Source organism: Cetorhinus maximus, chromosome 9 (genome assembly GCF_964194155.1).
Source record: "Cetorhinus maximus chromosome 9, sCetMax3.hap1.1, whole genome shotgun sequence".
NCBI classification, from domain to species: domain Eukaryota; kingdom Metazoa; phylum Chordata; class Chondrichthyes; order Lamniformes; family Cetorhinidae; genus Cetorhinus; species Cetorhinus maximus.
The window spans coordinates 89293824-89308709 of NC_135887.1; the positions used below are offsets into that span (position 1 = coordinate 89293824).

The 14886-nt window shown below is 38.7% G+C and overlaps 1 protein-coding gene across 8 annotated transcripts in view; it reads left to right on the forward strand.

Annotated features, from left to right (window-relative positions):
- Nucleotides 1-14886, forward strand: part of dagla (diacylglycerol lipase, alpha) — a 485173-nt gene that overhangs the window by 227533 nt on the left and 242754 nt on the right. The window contains exon 1 of one of the 8 annotated variants that reach the window (XM_078549084.1): nt 2177-2219. The exons of the other annotated variants lie outside the window; for them this stretch is intronic. The gene's annotated coding sequence lies outside the window, so the exon portion shown is untranslated. Of the gene's footprint in view, nt 1-2176; nt 2220-14886 lie in introns of those variants that run through there. 8 annotated transcript variants of the gene reach the window in all.

The window sequence follows — 14886 nt, forward strand, 5'->3', positions numbered from 1 at the left end:
TATATTATTTATGATAGTTCTAAAAAAGCTTGCATTGATGTGCCTTTAGGACCTCAGTGCATCATAAAAGCATTTCACAGCTAATTAAGTACATCTGAAGTGCAGCTGCTACACTTGTAATGTAGGGAAACATGGGAACCAATTTATACTTAGCAATGTCCAACAAAAATCAAATGTTCAAATAATTATATTTTAATAGTGTTGGATAGGACGCCATAGAGAATTCCCCTGCTTTTTGAATAGTGCCATGGGACCTTTTGTGTCCATTTCAGAGGGCAGATCATGTTTTGGTTTCAAGTGTCATTGATACTCGTCTGTTGACTTTTTTATATTTGTTCATGGGATGTAGGCATTGCTGGCTAGGCCAGCATTTATTGCCCATCCCTAATTGCCCTTGAGAAGGTGGTGATGTACTGCCTTCTAAATTAAATTACAATTTGCTCTCCCACATTTGGTATCAGTAAGCTGTTAACAACCCCTACTTCTATGAGAAAGTATTTATATTCTCATCAGTAAAAGAATCTCAGACATCTTTCCTTTCTTCCCATAGAAGCTGTTCCCATTCTGTAGCTCTGCCCACATTACTATGCTGCTTAGAATTTAAACTTCTTACACAAAGTTGTTCATTGCCTTTTCACGCTGCATTTATTTTTGAAAATAATTTTTTTTAAATTGAGAAATTTCAATGCAGGATAACACAATTTGCTCACTCTGGATCTGCCCTCTTTTTACCTTCCTCTCTGTATCTTCCTCTCTCCTGTTTCACAAGTGTCAGTGGTTAGTGTGTTTACATTTTCTAAGTGACAACACAACACATTTGAAGTCATTAGAGTCTTTGTTTCAAAAGTCAACTTTTTAGAAAATGAACTCAGATTAGGATAGGGAAAGGCTCCCTCTCACACACACTGTTCTCTCTCACCTCTCTGCTTTGCAAAAAGGATAATGGAAATCTAACACTCTCTCCCTTAAAAAGCTGCTAAGGCTAGGTCAATTGAAAATTTCAAAACTGAGATTGGCAGATTTCTTTTCTGGCCCGGGTTTTAAAGGTTACAGAACCAAGGCAAATGGATGGAGTTAAGAAACAGATTGCAGTATTCTAATTGAATGTCAGAATAGGCTTGAATGGCCTATTCCTGTTCCTATGTTCCACCAATATCTTCCTCTCATGCATTTAATCCCTCTGTTTTTGGGAGGGGAGAGGGATCAATCCAATCCACAGAATGAAACTCCTTTAATACAGCTCTAATTGGCAATCTATCTTTGAAATGTCATGGACTGGTGGTGTTGCAAATGAAAAATTTAGCACTGGTGCAGTAACGGGTGCTCTTCTGATCGGCTTTATTCTTCTGATCTATCCTAATGGTGACCTGCGAGTGCTGATGTGATGCCAGCTTCCTTCAATGTCGTGTTATGTTGTATAGCATTAACATCCCTCACCATTCATCCAGTGCAAAATTTCACAAAGAAGTAGCAGTGCCTTATCAGGGACATTTTGGGAATTTCAGTTCATGTAATAGCCCATTTAAAAAATCAACAGGAGGTGTTGTGAATTAGTTAATGCTACATGGCTAACACTCAGATTGTGCCATTGCTTGAATATAAGCTCTTTCGTGAATATTTTTACGTTAATTTGTTTTCTTTTTAAACTATAGTGATAAATTTATAGCACCAAATGTATTTGGCGACATGCTGTCATCATGTAACCAATGACCTTGTTGCATTATCTGTTATAAACAAGTGTGGTGAAGCATCTTACGAGGTAGGTTGTCATGGTGACAATGCTTCTTTAAGTGTACGTAACAGATTCAGAGTTAGCCAGAATCAGTGCTAGGCAAAAGGGTACAACTATGTGCAGACTTGAAATATCGTTTGTGGATAGCATTCCTCACTGCCAGCGCTAATACTTCAACTGATCAAACCAACCAAAGCCGAGTGGTGTTAGTTAAATGCTTCTATAGGCATTTATCTGAAGAATCCTTATCGACTGCAAAAAATGTGTTTTCTTTTGTCCATTTACGTTATGCAACAGTTTGCAGATTGTGGATAAACTGAGTTAATTAACAAGACAGGGGTCTCTGTGTATGCTCGAGCTCTCCTTACAATTGGAATTGGAATCCTGATTGGGCAGAGTATTGCTTGTGAGGATTTTGTCTGATCGAAAACCAGGCATTTTTATAGTAATGCCGCTCTGTGTATCCTTGAGGAGGTCAAATGCTAAGGTATGACTCAGTGCATTTTTATTGTTTTTAGCTGTTTCCATGTCTATGTAATCATTGTGTCAGTTACAACATTGTCTCAGTTAGACTGAGTTATCAAATTTCAGGGTATAGTTATGAGGCTGTGTCTTGGCAAGTGACCCTGTAGGTGAACAAGCAAGGATCTAGGATGCTGAGGGTGTTATATTGCAAGCTTTGCACTGGCAAGAATTTTTTTGTTGTTGTTGACCAGAACGGGCAATAGAATTCTGCCAAAAATTGTATTGATACTGCAGTTTGCCCAGAGATTACCTTGATGATGGCCATCAAATGAGGATAAGATTGAGCTTTTTAAAATTTGGAAGAAACTCAGGTGATTCACCAAGTCACCTTTTAAGATGATAATAAACAAGTTAACTTTTTTCAAATAGGCTGCTCTGCTTCTGGCTTTCCTTAATACAAAAGCAAAATACTGTGGATGCTCAAAATCTGAAATCAAAACACAAAATGCTGGAAATACTCAGCAGGTTAGGCAATATCTGTGGAGAGAAAAACAAGAATTAATTTTTAAGGTTGATGATTTTTCATCTGACACTATAACTAACCATGTATATGACATAAGAGAATTTTCTGATTTTTATAACCCCCAGCATAATAAAAAAAAATTGTGTATATATTTTGGATAAGACGGTGTCTTTTAGGAGGTTCTCACTGTCTTATTGTTGCACTGTACCTATTTTCAATTTGAAGCCCTAGCTTTTCCTTGGACCAGTCAATCTTTGCTGATTTTGCCAATATTTCCATTTTGATTTGATTCCTCTGCTTTTGGCATTCATATCTGGTTTTCACTTCTTGGATGCCCTATTCCTGTCCACTTTTACACCTCTAAACTGCTGCCTGTCTATTGTTGACCTGCTTCTGAATTCTGCAGGAAACAGAAGAGAGCAGTAGCTAGAACTGAGTCTTTGTTTCTTTCCCTTCCACCATTTTCTAGTCTTGACAGGATCATGTAAACCTGTAAACCTGGAATGTAGTTACCATCATAATCACACTGTGGCCTCTTCCCATGCTCTTCTTGCTGCTTCCCCTTTCCCTACTTTGAATACCTTGCTTTTTTCATGATCTCATGAATTTTTTCAAAACCTTCTTTGCTGGCCACCTTTCCAAGTTGAATGATAACCTACTTCCTGAGATATCCACCTTTCTTTCTTCCCTTAGCTTCTGCACTGAGCAGCTTCTCTTTGGTAATTGTAACTTGCATCTCACCCCCACTTCAATTTTACTGCTCTTTTATTCTCCCTTAACCTCACCTTCATGTTTACTCCCTCATTAACTTCCTTGGCCATCCTTTGACCTCACTATTGTTGTGGCCTTTTTCTGGACGAGGTCTCGATTACTGACTGAACTGTTTCTGGTCACTTCCTTGTGTTTTTTTGCACTAGTTCACTTCTCTTCTCCTTCACTTCGATTAGCCTCCTCATCCATTACTGGGGAAAAAACCTCTCCTAGCTCCCTACAAAGTTATTCAGTAACTCCTAACCTTGCCTTTGGCCCTGCATCCATCCTGATAGCTGTTGAATTGCTTAAATGCTGTCTTTTTTCTGCCTTTAATATTCGTCACGTTCAATTCAGTCACTGTTTCCTTCAACTGCTACCATCACTACTCTCCTAGTACATTCCCCATGTCTACACCCCCAAGACCAAATTTGAACTGAACATTTATTGTGCTTAACTAGCTTAATCATCAATTGTCACATCTGGCTTGATCACATAAGCATTACTGTGCCTTGTTGTTCTCAGTGAAAATTACTTACTCTTCCAAGATCATCCTGGAACTCAAAGACAATGAATATAAGATCCTAGAAACATCCATTCAATCAAATTACAATTAATCTGTATCTCAATTCCATTTACCTGCCTTAGATCCTTTACTTAAACAATAATCTCTTCATCTGATTCAAGAAATTTCAATTGACCCAGCATCCACTGCCTTTTGAAGAATAAGTTGCAGATTTCCATAGCCATGTGTTTAAAAATTAGCACTTCCTGATTTCACTTCTCAATGGCCTAGCTCTAATTTGAAGAATATGCCACTTTGTTTTGAATTTCATCTCCAGAGGAAATAGTTTCTCTGTATCTACCCTATTAACTGTATAATTTGTCATTTTAAAGATCCCAAATAAGATAACTGCTCAACCTTCTAAACTCAAGGAACAAATCAGAATTATGCAACCTGTTCTCATAATTTAACTTGTAAATTCTGTTAATTTTGTCCTATACCTTCTCCCAAGCTAATATCTTTCATGCAGTATGGTATGAGAAACTGAACACAGTACTTCGATTGGTTTGGACCAAACTCAGCTTGTATTTCCTTTGGCCTCTGCCCCTCTGTGCTCACATCATACAGCAAGTGCATGGAACTCAGACTTTTTCATATAAAAGATTAGGAGCACTCATGCCGTTGTGTTCACCACTTCCTCTCTTTTTCCCTTCCTCCTCTTAATTTTTTCTCTGCCTCCTCACACCATTCATTTATTGCTATCCTTTTCCAAATTCTCACCTGTCTCCATCTCTACTTCGACTAATTCCTCCAACACATGTTTTCTGGATTGTCTCTGAGTATAAAACCCCCGTTTCCACACCTTGTTCAGTATTAATTCCCAATTACTATCGCTAAAGTGCCTTAGGATGCATTTAGATTTTAAAGATCCTATTTACATTTGTTTATATAATATTGATTGATCTTTGTGGGGTGGCACACAATAAGTCAGAGAATATGGTTTCTCTCTTACCTGTCCTTGTCTTCATATTGCTGTTTTTTTCTCTTCTGCTTATTTTCTTTTCTTTTGAGTGGGAGGTTGTGACAAGCTTAAGAACTGTAGATGGTTATAGGTTGCAAATTTCCTTTGTGGCGTTGGCACTTAATTCTCATCCTATCCCCGTCGCTCTGTTCTCTTGCTTCCATCGTGTCTTTCATCTTTTTGCCTTCCCACTGCCCTATTTTTCCTATCACTCCATCACTACATCTTCCTTTTTGAACTATCCATTCATTTCCTGCATCATTGTTACCACTTCACTCCACTGTCACTATTATCATTTTTAACCCACTATCCACTTCCCCCCTCCCACTTCCTCCATCAGGACAAGTATGGCGAGAAGTTATATATCCACTCATTATTGTTTTTCTCTGCTCTCTTGTCTGAGTATTTTCTTCAGTAATTTTGTTTGCTTTGAAAATTTGACTAAATTATTTAATTTAACAATTGCCCAGATTTTGTAGTCAACAGTGAATGAATGGCACCACCACTTCACTACACTTGCCTGTAGACTTTCTATGGACTTTTGCACTCTGACTTGCAGTAATTAGTAGCCATTTCAGCGTGACATCCTCTTTAGGATGTCTGGGACCTGCGGGAATAGGGCAAGCAACTGTGTAACTCTTAACTGATCAGATTGAAGATTTCTTAATAAGATATGTAGCATTGCAACCAGCAATTGTAAGTTAGAATAATTAATTCAGTGACAGGTCATGTACAGGAAGTGATATAGAGGGAAAAAATAATTGGGATTGAGAAAGAGATGAATGAGACAAAAAGTTTAAAAAAAAACTATTTTATATCTCTAATAATAATTAAAATTTGATGAATGCGACTCCACATTTGTAAACGTTAATTTTCAATAGCAATGAAATTGCTTGGCAGTGAGTATAACTTAGCACATCATTTGAAGTACACTTGCACTGGAATTGATGAGCCTCAACATTTTCTGGTGAGTTTAGTGGCTATCTATCATGTTAGTTCCACAACTTCATGCCCTCCACATGTGTTGGCTTAGCGCAGCATCTGGAGGAACAGGGCAACTCGGACAGGAACTTCCTGATTTCCACATTTAACTGCAGATATGTGGAATCTTGATGTCTAATTTACTCAAGGTGAGCACTGACAGCCTCACTGTTACTTTCACTGCAAAATGCAGGCCAATAAATCAAATTAGGGTGAGGAAGTGCATGCTGTCTGTCTCTCGCTCTATCTTCCTCACTCTTTCTGTTTCACAGGAGTGAGGAGTTGGTATATTTATTTTCTAAATGGCAGTACAATACATTTGACGTAATTAGCATCTCTTTGCTTGCTTCAAAAATCAAGGTTTTTCTTTTCAAAAAGGAACTCCGATTAGGATAAAGAAAGACTTCTTCACGCCCCTTCCTCTCTCACCCCTCTTTACACAAAGGATCTGGACCTCACTCTTCCATAAATCGATTGAGACTAGGTGAATTAAAAATTTCAAAATAGATTTTTGTTAAGCAAGGGTTAAGATGCAGATCTGCCATGATCTAATTGAATGTTGGAAAAGACTGGAAAGGCTGAATGGCTTAATCTTGTCCCTATGTCTCCCAACATGTCTGTGTCCCTAATATGCATTTAGTCTCTCTATTTTGAAAATCGCTTTAAAATCTGTTTGAATAAAGCTTTGGGAATTTGTGCTTTGATCATTTTTAACAATTTAGAAAAAAGAACTGAGCAGAAGCTGCTAGAAGCTTTAAAAAAAATCCAGTAATTCAGTGATTGGTTGGTACGTCATGGGAATTGTGCAAACTGCACATGCTACTTTGAGCTAAAGTCACAGTTATGGGCAAAAATATTAACACCTGGCCCAGTCTTTTTATCCTTCAGGTAAAACCTTCAGTCATAGATTCTTTCTGCACAGAAAGAGGCCATTTGGTCCATCATGTCAACAAAACAACTATTCAATTAATTCCACTATGCTGTTTTTTTCTCATTGCCATAGGGAATCATGGCATAATCAAGGAATTAAAAGATATAAGAAAGAATTCACTGGATAAGTGCAATCATATAATTATGAATTGTGTATTTGTTTGATTTTTCCACTTTAGTTTAAAATCTTATATAGGGTATTTTAAATACTAGTTATTGAGCAAGAGAAATGGGATTGCCAACCTAGAGCTAAATAGAGCTACTTTTGTGCTGTGAGCTCAGAATTTAGATTGAGACTGTCATTGCCCATTGCATGGGTACTATGAACTAGCAGACAGGCTAGAATTGAATACCAGTCATAGAAGTAAAAGACCAGTGTCTGACCCGCTCTACCACCTAGACCACTAATTTTCAGACATTGCTTAATATATCACTTTTTAGACAAGACAGTAAGATGTAGGAGCAGAAGTAGGCCATTCGGCCCATCAAGCCTGCTCCACCATTCAATGAGATCATGGCATTTGGAGTTTAATGTGGGAAAATGTGAAGTTGTTCACTTTGGCAGGAAGAACAAAAAAGCAGAGTATTACTTAAATGAAGAACAGCTGCATAATTCTGGGGTGCAGAGGGATCGAGGTGTTCTAGTACATGAGTCACAAAAAGTTAGTATGCAGATACAGCAAGTAATTAAGAAGGCTAATGGAATGCTATCCTTCATTACGAGAGGGATTGAACATAAAAGTAAGGATGTTATGCTTCAGTTATACAGGGCATTAGTGAGACCGCACCTCAAATCCTGTGTGCAGTTTTGGTCTCCTTATTTAAGAAAGGATGTAAATTTATTGGAGGCGGTTCAAAGAAGGTTTACTAGATTGATACCTGGAATGAGTGGGTTGTCTTATCAGGAAAGGTTGGACAGACTGGGCTTGTTTCCACTGGAGTTTAGAAGAGTGAGGGGTGTTTTGATTGAAGTATACAAGACCCTGAACAGCCTTGACAAGGTGGACATTGAAAGTGTGTTTCCTCTTGTGTGTGAGTCCAGAACTAAGGGGCACTGATTTAACATTATGGGTCGCCCTTTTAGGACAGAGATGAGGAGAAATTTTTTCTCTGAGGGTTGTGTGACTTTGGAACTCTCTGCCTCAGAAGGTGGTGGAAGCAGGATCATTGAATGTTTTTGAGGTAGATTGATTCCCTTGCCTAACAAGAATCTAAGGTTATCAGGGTTAGATAGCAATGTGGAAAGCAAAACACAAGATGCCTCAGAAGGTGGTGGAGGCGGGGTCATTAAATATTTTTAAGGCAGAGGCAGATAGATTCTTGTTAGGCAAAGGAATCAAAGGCTATCGGGGTTAGATGGGAACATGGAAATCGAAACACAAGAAGATCAGCCATGACCTTATTGAATGGCGGAGCAGACTCGAGGGGCCGAAAAGTCTACTCCTTTTCCTATTTCTTATGTTCTTATTATGGCTGATCTGATAATCATCAACTCCACTTACCTGCCTTTTCCCCATAACACTTGATTCCTTTACTGATTAAAATCTATCTGAGCCTTGAATATACTTAACAACTCAATCTCTACAACCCTCTGTGGTAGAGAGTTCCACAGATTGACTAACCCTCTGAGAGAAGAAATTCCTTTTCATCTCTGTCTTAAATGGGCGACCTCTCAATCTGAGATTATGCCCTCTGGTCAAAGACTCTCCCACAAAGAGAAACAACCTCTCAGCATCAAGCCCCCTAAGAATCTTATATGTTTCCATAAGGTCACCTCTCATTCTTCTAAACTCCAATGAGTACAGGCCCAACCTACTCAACCTCTTCTCATAAGAAAGCCCCTCCATACCTGGGATCAACCTAGTGAACCTTCTCTGGACTGCCTCCAATGCCAGTATATCTTTCATTAGATAAGGGGACCAAAACTGTTCACAGTATTCTATGTGTGGCCTAACTAGTGCCTTGTATAGTTTTAGCAAGACTTCCCTATTTTTATACTCTATTCCCTTTGAAATAAAGGCCAACGTTCCATTTGCCTTCCCTATTACCTGCTGAAATTGTGTGTTAGGTTTTTGGGATTCATTAATGAGGACTCCCAAATCCCTCTGTGCTATGGCTTTCTGCATTTTTTCTCCATTTAAATAATATTCAGCTCCTCTATTCTTTCTGCCAAAATGCATAATCTCCCATTTTCCTACGTTATATTCCATCTGCCAAGTTTTTGCCCACTCACTTAATCTGTCTATAGCTCTCTGTAGACTCGTTGCATCACCCTCACTGCTTGCCTTCCCACCTATTTTGTGTCATCCGCAAACTTGGCGATAGAACATTAATTTCCCTCATCTAAGTCATATATTGTGAATAATTGTGGCCTCAGCACTGATCCCAGTGGCATTCCACTAGTTACAGGTTACCATCCTGAAAATGCCCCCTTTATCCCAACTCTTTGTCTTCCATCAGTTAGCCAATCCTCTATCCATGCTGATGTACGCTCCCCAACACCATGGGCTCTCATCTTATTAAGTAGCCTTATGTGCAGTACCTTATCGAACACCTTTTGGAAATCCAAATATATTACATCTACTGGTTCCCCTTTGTCTGTCCTAGTTGTTACCTACTCAAAGAATTCTAATAAATTTGTCAGGCATGATTTCCCCTTCATGAAGCCATGTTGACTCTGCTTGATTATACTATGCACTTCTAAATGCTCTGCTATTACATCCTTTAAAAGACAGGCTAACATTTTCCCAATGACAGATGTAAAGCTAACTAGCCTATTGTTACCTGTTTTTTGTCTGCCTCCCTTTTTGAATAAGGGCATTACATTGTCAGTTTTCCAATCTTCTGGGACTTCTCCAAAATCTAAGGATTCTTGGAAGATTATTACCAGTGCATCCACTATTTGTGTAGCCCACTCCCTTTAATATCCTAGGATGCAACCCATCAGGTCCAGGGGACTTATCAGCCTTTGGCCCCATTAGTTTCCCTAGTACTTTTTCTCTAGTGATAGTTATTGTATTTATTTCCTCCCCTCCTTTTGCCCCTTGATTATTTAATATTTTTGGAATGCTATTAGTATCTTCTACCATGAAGACTGATGCAAAATATTTATTCAACTCCACTGCCATTTCCTGGTTCCCCATTATTATTTCTCCAGCCTCAAACTCTAAGGGGCCTATGTTCACTTTGGCCTCTCTCTTCCTTTTTATATATTTATAGAAGCTCTTACTGTCTGTTTTTTATTACTTGCTAGTTTACCCTCAAAGTTTATTTTCTCCCTTTCTATTTTGGTCAACTTCTGTTGGTTTTTAAAACTTTCCCAATCCTCTGGCTTAACACTAATCTTAGCCACATTCATTGTATGTTTTTTCTTTCACTTTGATACTATCCTTAATTTCCTTGGTTAACCATGGTTGGTTTATCCCTTTCCTAGAATCCTTCTTCCTCACTGGGATATATCTTTGTTGTGAGTCATGAACTATTTTCTTAAATGTCTGCCATTGTTCATTAACCATCTTTTCTGCTGAACAGCTTTCCCAGTCCATTCCAGCCAATCTGCCCTCATTCCTTTGTAATTACCCTTATTTAAGTTTGGCACAATTGTTTCCAACCCAAGTTTCTCATTCTCAAACTAAATGCTAAATTTTACCATATTATGGTCACTGTTTCCTAGCATATCTTTTACTCTGAGATCACTTATTAAACTTGCCTCATAACAGAACCAAAGTAGCCTGATTCCTGGTTGGATCCACAACATATTGTTCTAGGAAACTATCCTGAATAAAGTCTATGAATTTTTGCTCGTGTCTACCTCTGCTGATTTGATTTTCCCAATCTACATGAAGATCAAAGTCATCTATGATTAATGTACTGCCTTTTTTACATGCTCTCATTATCTCCAGAGTTATTCTCTGTCCTACAGTATAGCTACTGTTAGGGGGCCTATAGACTACTCCCACCAGTGTCTTCTTCCCCTTGTTATTCCTTACCTCCACCCATATGGATTCTACATCTTCCGATCCAAGATCAGTAATTGCTAACATACTTAATCCATCTTGTACTAACAAGGCTACCACAGCATCCTTTCCTTCCTGCCTGTCCTTTCGAAAAGGCACATACCCCTCAATATTTAGTTCCCAGCTTGGATCTCCTTGTAACCACGTCTCCGTAACGGCTGGAAGGTCATACCCATTAACCTCTATTTGTGTTGTTAATTTATTTATCTTGTTCCGAATAATACATGCATTTAAATAAAGAGTCATTAATTTTGCCTTTTTACAATTTTTTCCCCCTTTGACCCTGTTTGCTGCTTTTTTTTTAATGTTTCTACACTCTGTCCCTTCCTGTCACACTCTAATACATAAATAGCTGCCTTGCAATGCTGCCATATCCTTTTGCTTTGTTAGCCTACGTATCCCTTCTCCAGAACCCTCCCCCCCTCTATTGAGTTTAAAGCCCTCTCTACAGCCCTAGTTATTCGGTTCGCAGGGCACTGGGCCAAGCACGGTTCAAGTGAAGCCCGTCCCACCGGAACAGCTCCCTCCTACCACAGTACTGTTGCCAGTGCCCCATGAACTGAAACCCATTCCTCCCACACCCACCTTTGAGCCACATATTTAATTCCTTGACTTTATTTACCCTGTGCTAGTTTGCCCATGACTCAGGTAGTGATCCCGAGATTATTACCTTGGAAGTTCTGCTTTTTAATTTAGCTCCTAACTGTTCAAATTCTTTCAGCAGAACTTCCTTTCTTGTCCTATCAATGCCGTTGGTACCAACGTGGATAGTGACAACTGGATCCCTCCCCTCCCACTCCAAGTTCCTCTCCGGCCCTGAGGAGATGTCCATAACCCTGGCACTGGGCAGGCAACACAGCCTTCGGGACTCACACTCATGGTTGCAGAGAACAGTATCAATCCCCCTAATTCTACTGCCCTTTAGCACAACTACGTTCCTATTTCCTCCTCCCACTTGAATGGCTCCATGCACCACGGTGCTGTGGTCAGTTGGCTCATCCTCCCTGCAGTCCCCGTGCACGTCCACACAGCTTGCAAGAGCCTTGTAACTGTTGGATAGTTGCAGGGACCAAGTCTCCTTGAACGCAGGTCCCCATACCTGCTTCACCTGCAGTCACACCCTCCTGTCCCAAATACCAAATTGGAATTACCTAATGTGAGGAGTGTGACCGCCTCCTGGAGCAGTAATTCCACTAATTCAGGTAGAATGGAGCAGATATTGCTGAAATTTATTTCTCATTATATAATATCAATAGCTCAGCTAGAGGGCATGAACATGAAGTGATGACTAATTTAGGCAACACCACATCTAACCTTTACTGAGTTCTGTGATTTATTGCGTAACACTACTAAATCCTAAGCCTACCAGGACTTGATAATTGTAATGCCACTGTTCTTACTTCATGTGTGACTCTGTGTCAATTCTATAATTTCAATTCATTGTGTATGCACTGGTACGTGAAATTGTTTTGGTGTAGTATGATTGTAGAATATATTGGTGGTCTGATTTAAGATTGCATTCAGTTTACTAACTGGTGAGTTGATAGTCTTACTGCTGTTGAGAGAGGGGTCAAACAGAGATCAGCTGCTTTCCCACAAATGGGAGGTTAACTGAGATGATGCTTCTTTAGTTACTCTATATTGTGCTGTACAAAGCAGAATCCCTACTATAGGAATTAGAGTGCAGAAAAAAAGGAGTTCTGTGAAATTTTCATTTTTCAAACAGCATATGACAAATTTAATGATGAAATATAACACCTTTCATGTCGTTAAGATGCCCCATACTACTTAACAGCCAAATAATTACATTTTAAAGAATTATATTTTTAAAGAGTAGTTACTATCATTTTGTAGGGAAATACAGCAGCCAATTTGCACAATGTGAAATTTCACACTCATCAGATGAATGGCAAGGTAACCTGTTTTGGATTTCATTTCCACCAAAACATTCTTCTGTGCAAACCAGGGAAAGTTCTCATTCTCGTCTTCATTTCTAACTGTCTTACTCTTTGTTTAACTACTCTCCTTTTTCTGTGCCCATAAAATCCTTAATTACTTCCCTTTATGCATCCTGTCAGTCCTTCTTCATATCCACCCTGAGCCTTTCTGATTTTTCTTTGCTGCTCTTCTATATTTGTTAATTCTGCTTGACCTTTTTTCTATATGCTAAGTGTCAGCCTGACTCAGTGGTATCACACTCACATCCAGGTAAAAAGATTGTGAGCTCAAGTAGCCACACAGAACCTGAGAATATCATCAAGGCTGTGACATCAGAGCATTTCTGAGTCTAGAATGAGGTGATAAACTAAGAACCTGCCTGTTTCTTGGGGTGTATGTAAGAAATAAGGTTATACCTTTTTGAAGCAGAGCAGGGGATTCTTGTATTCTAGCCACTTTTATCCCACGACCAACATCACCAAAACAGATTACCTTGCCATTCATCTGATGAGTGTGATATTTCACATTGTGCAAATTGGCTGCTTTATTTCCCTAAAAAATAACAGTAACTACCCTGTAAAACTATAATTCTTTAAAATATATTTATTTGGCTATGAAGTACTATGGGGCATCCTAAGGACATGAAAGGTGTTATACTTCATCATTAAATTTGTCATATGTTGTTTGAAAAATGAAAATTCCACAGAACTCCTTTTTTTCTGCACTCTGTAATTCCTATAGTAGGGAGTCTGCTTTGTACTTTCATCATTTCTTATTAGTTGTGCACCATCCTCTGTTAACTTTTCTTTCCAGTTGACTGTATTTATCTTATGGAATTTTGCCACTGATTCCTTTTCCACTGAAATAACTTCATCTTTGTTCACTTTACTTCTCAATTTTTATATCAAACCTAATTCCGTTATACTCATTAACTGGATGTCCTCCAACTCCTGCATTATTTACTTGCCCTGCTTTGGTTTTCAGAATCAGATCTAGCATTACGTCCAATCCATTAACTTTTGTTTTCCTGTTGGTCAACATTCTGTCCATTTTGCTACATGTTCTCTTGTGCCATAAACCTGAATTTTTGTAAGAAACCTCTTGTGAGACACCAGATCAGCTTATGAAAATCCATATATGTCAAATCCACTGTATTTCCTGTACCTATGCAATCAGACATTTCTTGGCAAAGCACTCATAAATTTGCCGAGCGTAACTTTCTTTTATCAAATCCATGATTAACTAATACATTTTTAAATGCTTACGTAGTTTTACCGCAAATTGTGATTTTTTTTTAAAGAATTTGCATACAATTGACAGACTATAACTGGCTTAGTTACTGAATGCCATAGTTTGAGATTTTTTGCCTAGAAGGCATCATGTCGTCAGGTGAAGTATTAGTGATTTTTATCCACCTTGAGTTCTGTTAACACTTTCAGAGCTACCTCTTTGTTTACAGTTGCATGAAAGCACTTGTTTCACAGTCTCCTCAAGTATTCCTACATTTCATGCTGCCTGATGTTTGTAAAAACAGATGCAAAATATTTAATATTCCCACCATACCTTCACCTTTAGATTTCCATTTCATCCCAACACAACCTTCCTTCTCTTAAATCCCTTGTTTTGCTTTCCTATATGCTTGTAAAAGGCATTAAAATGTGTTCAATAAATGATTAAATACCTTTCTCAAGAAAGATGATCGATTCTGTTAAGCTAGAAAGGTGGGGTTATGAAAATGTTTTGGTTCTAATGGTGTCCTCCTGTTCCTTAACAAATTGTGTCCCAGATGATGTACTTCATGAATAATGGTGATTAAAATGATTTAAAAAAAAATTAATTCATGGGACGTGGGCATCGCCGACTAGGCTAGCATTTATTCCCCATCCCTAGTTGCCCTAGAGAAGGTGGTGTGAGCTGCTTTCTTGAAGTGCTGCAGTACATGTGGTGTAGGTACACCCACAGTGCTGTTAGGAAGGGAGTTCCAGGATATTGACCCAGCGACAGTGAAGGAACGGTGATATATTT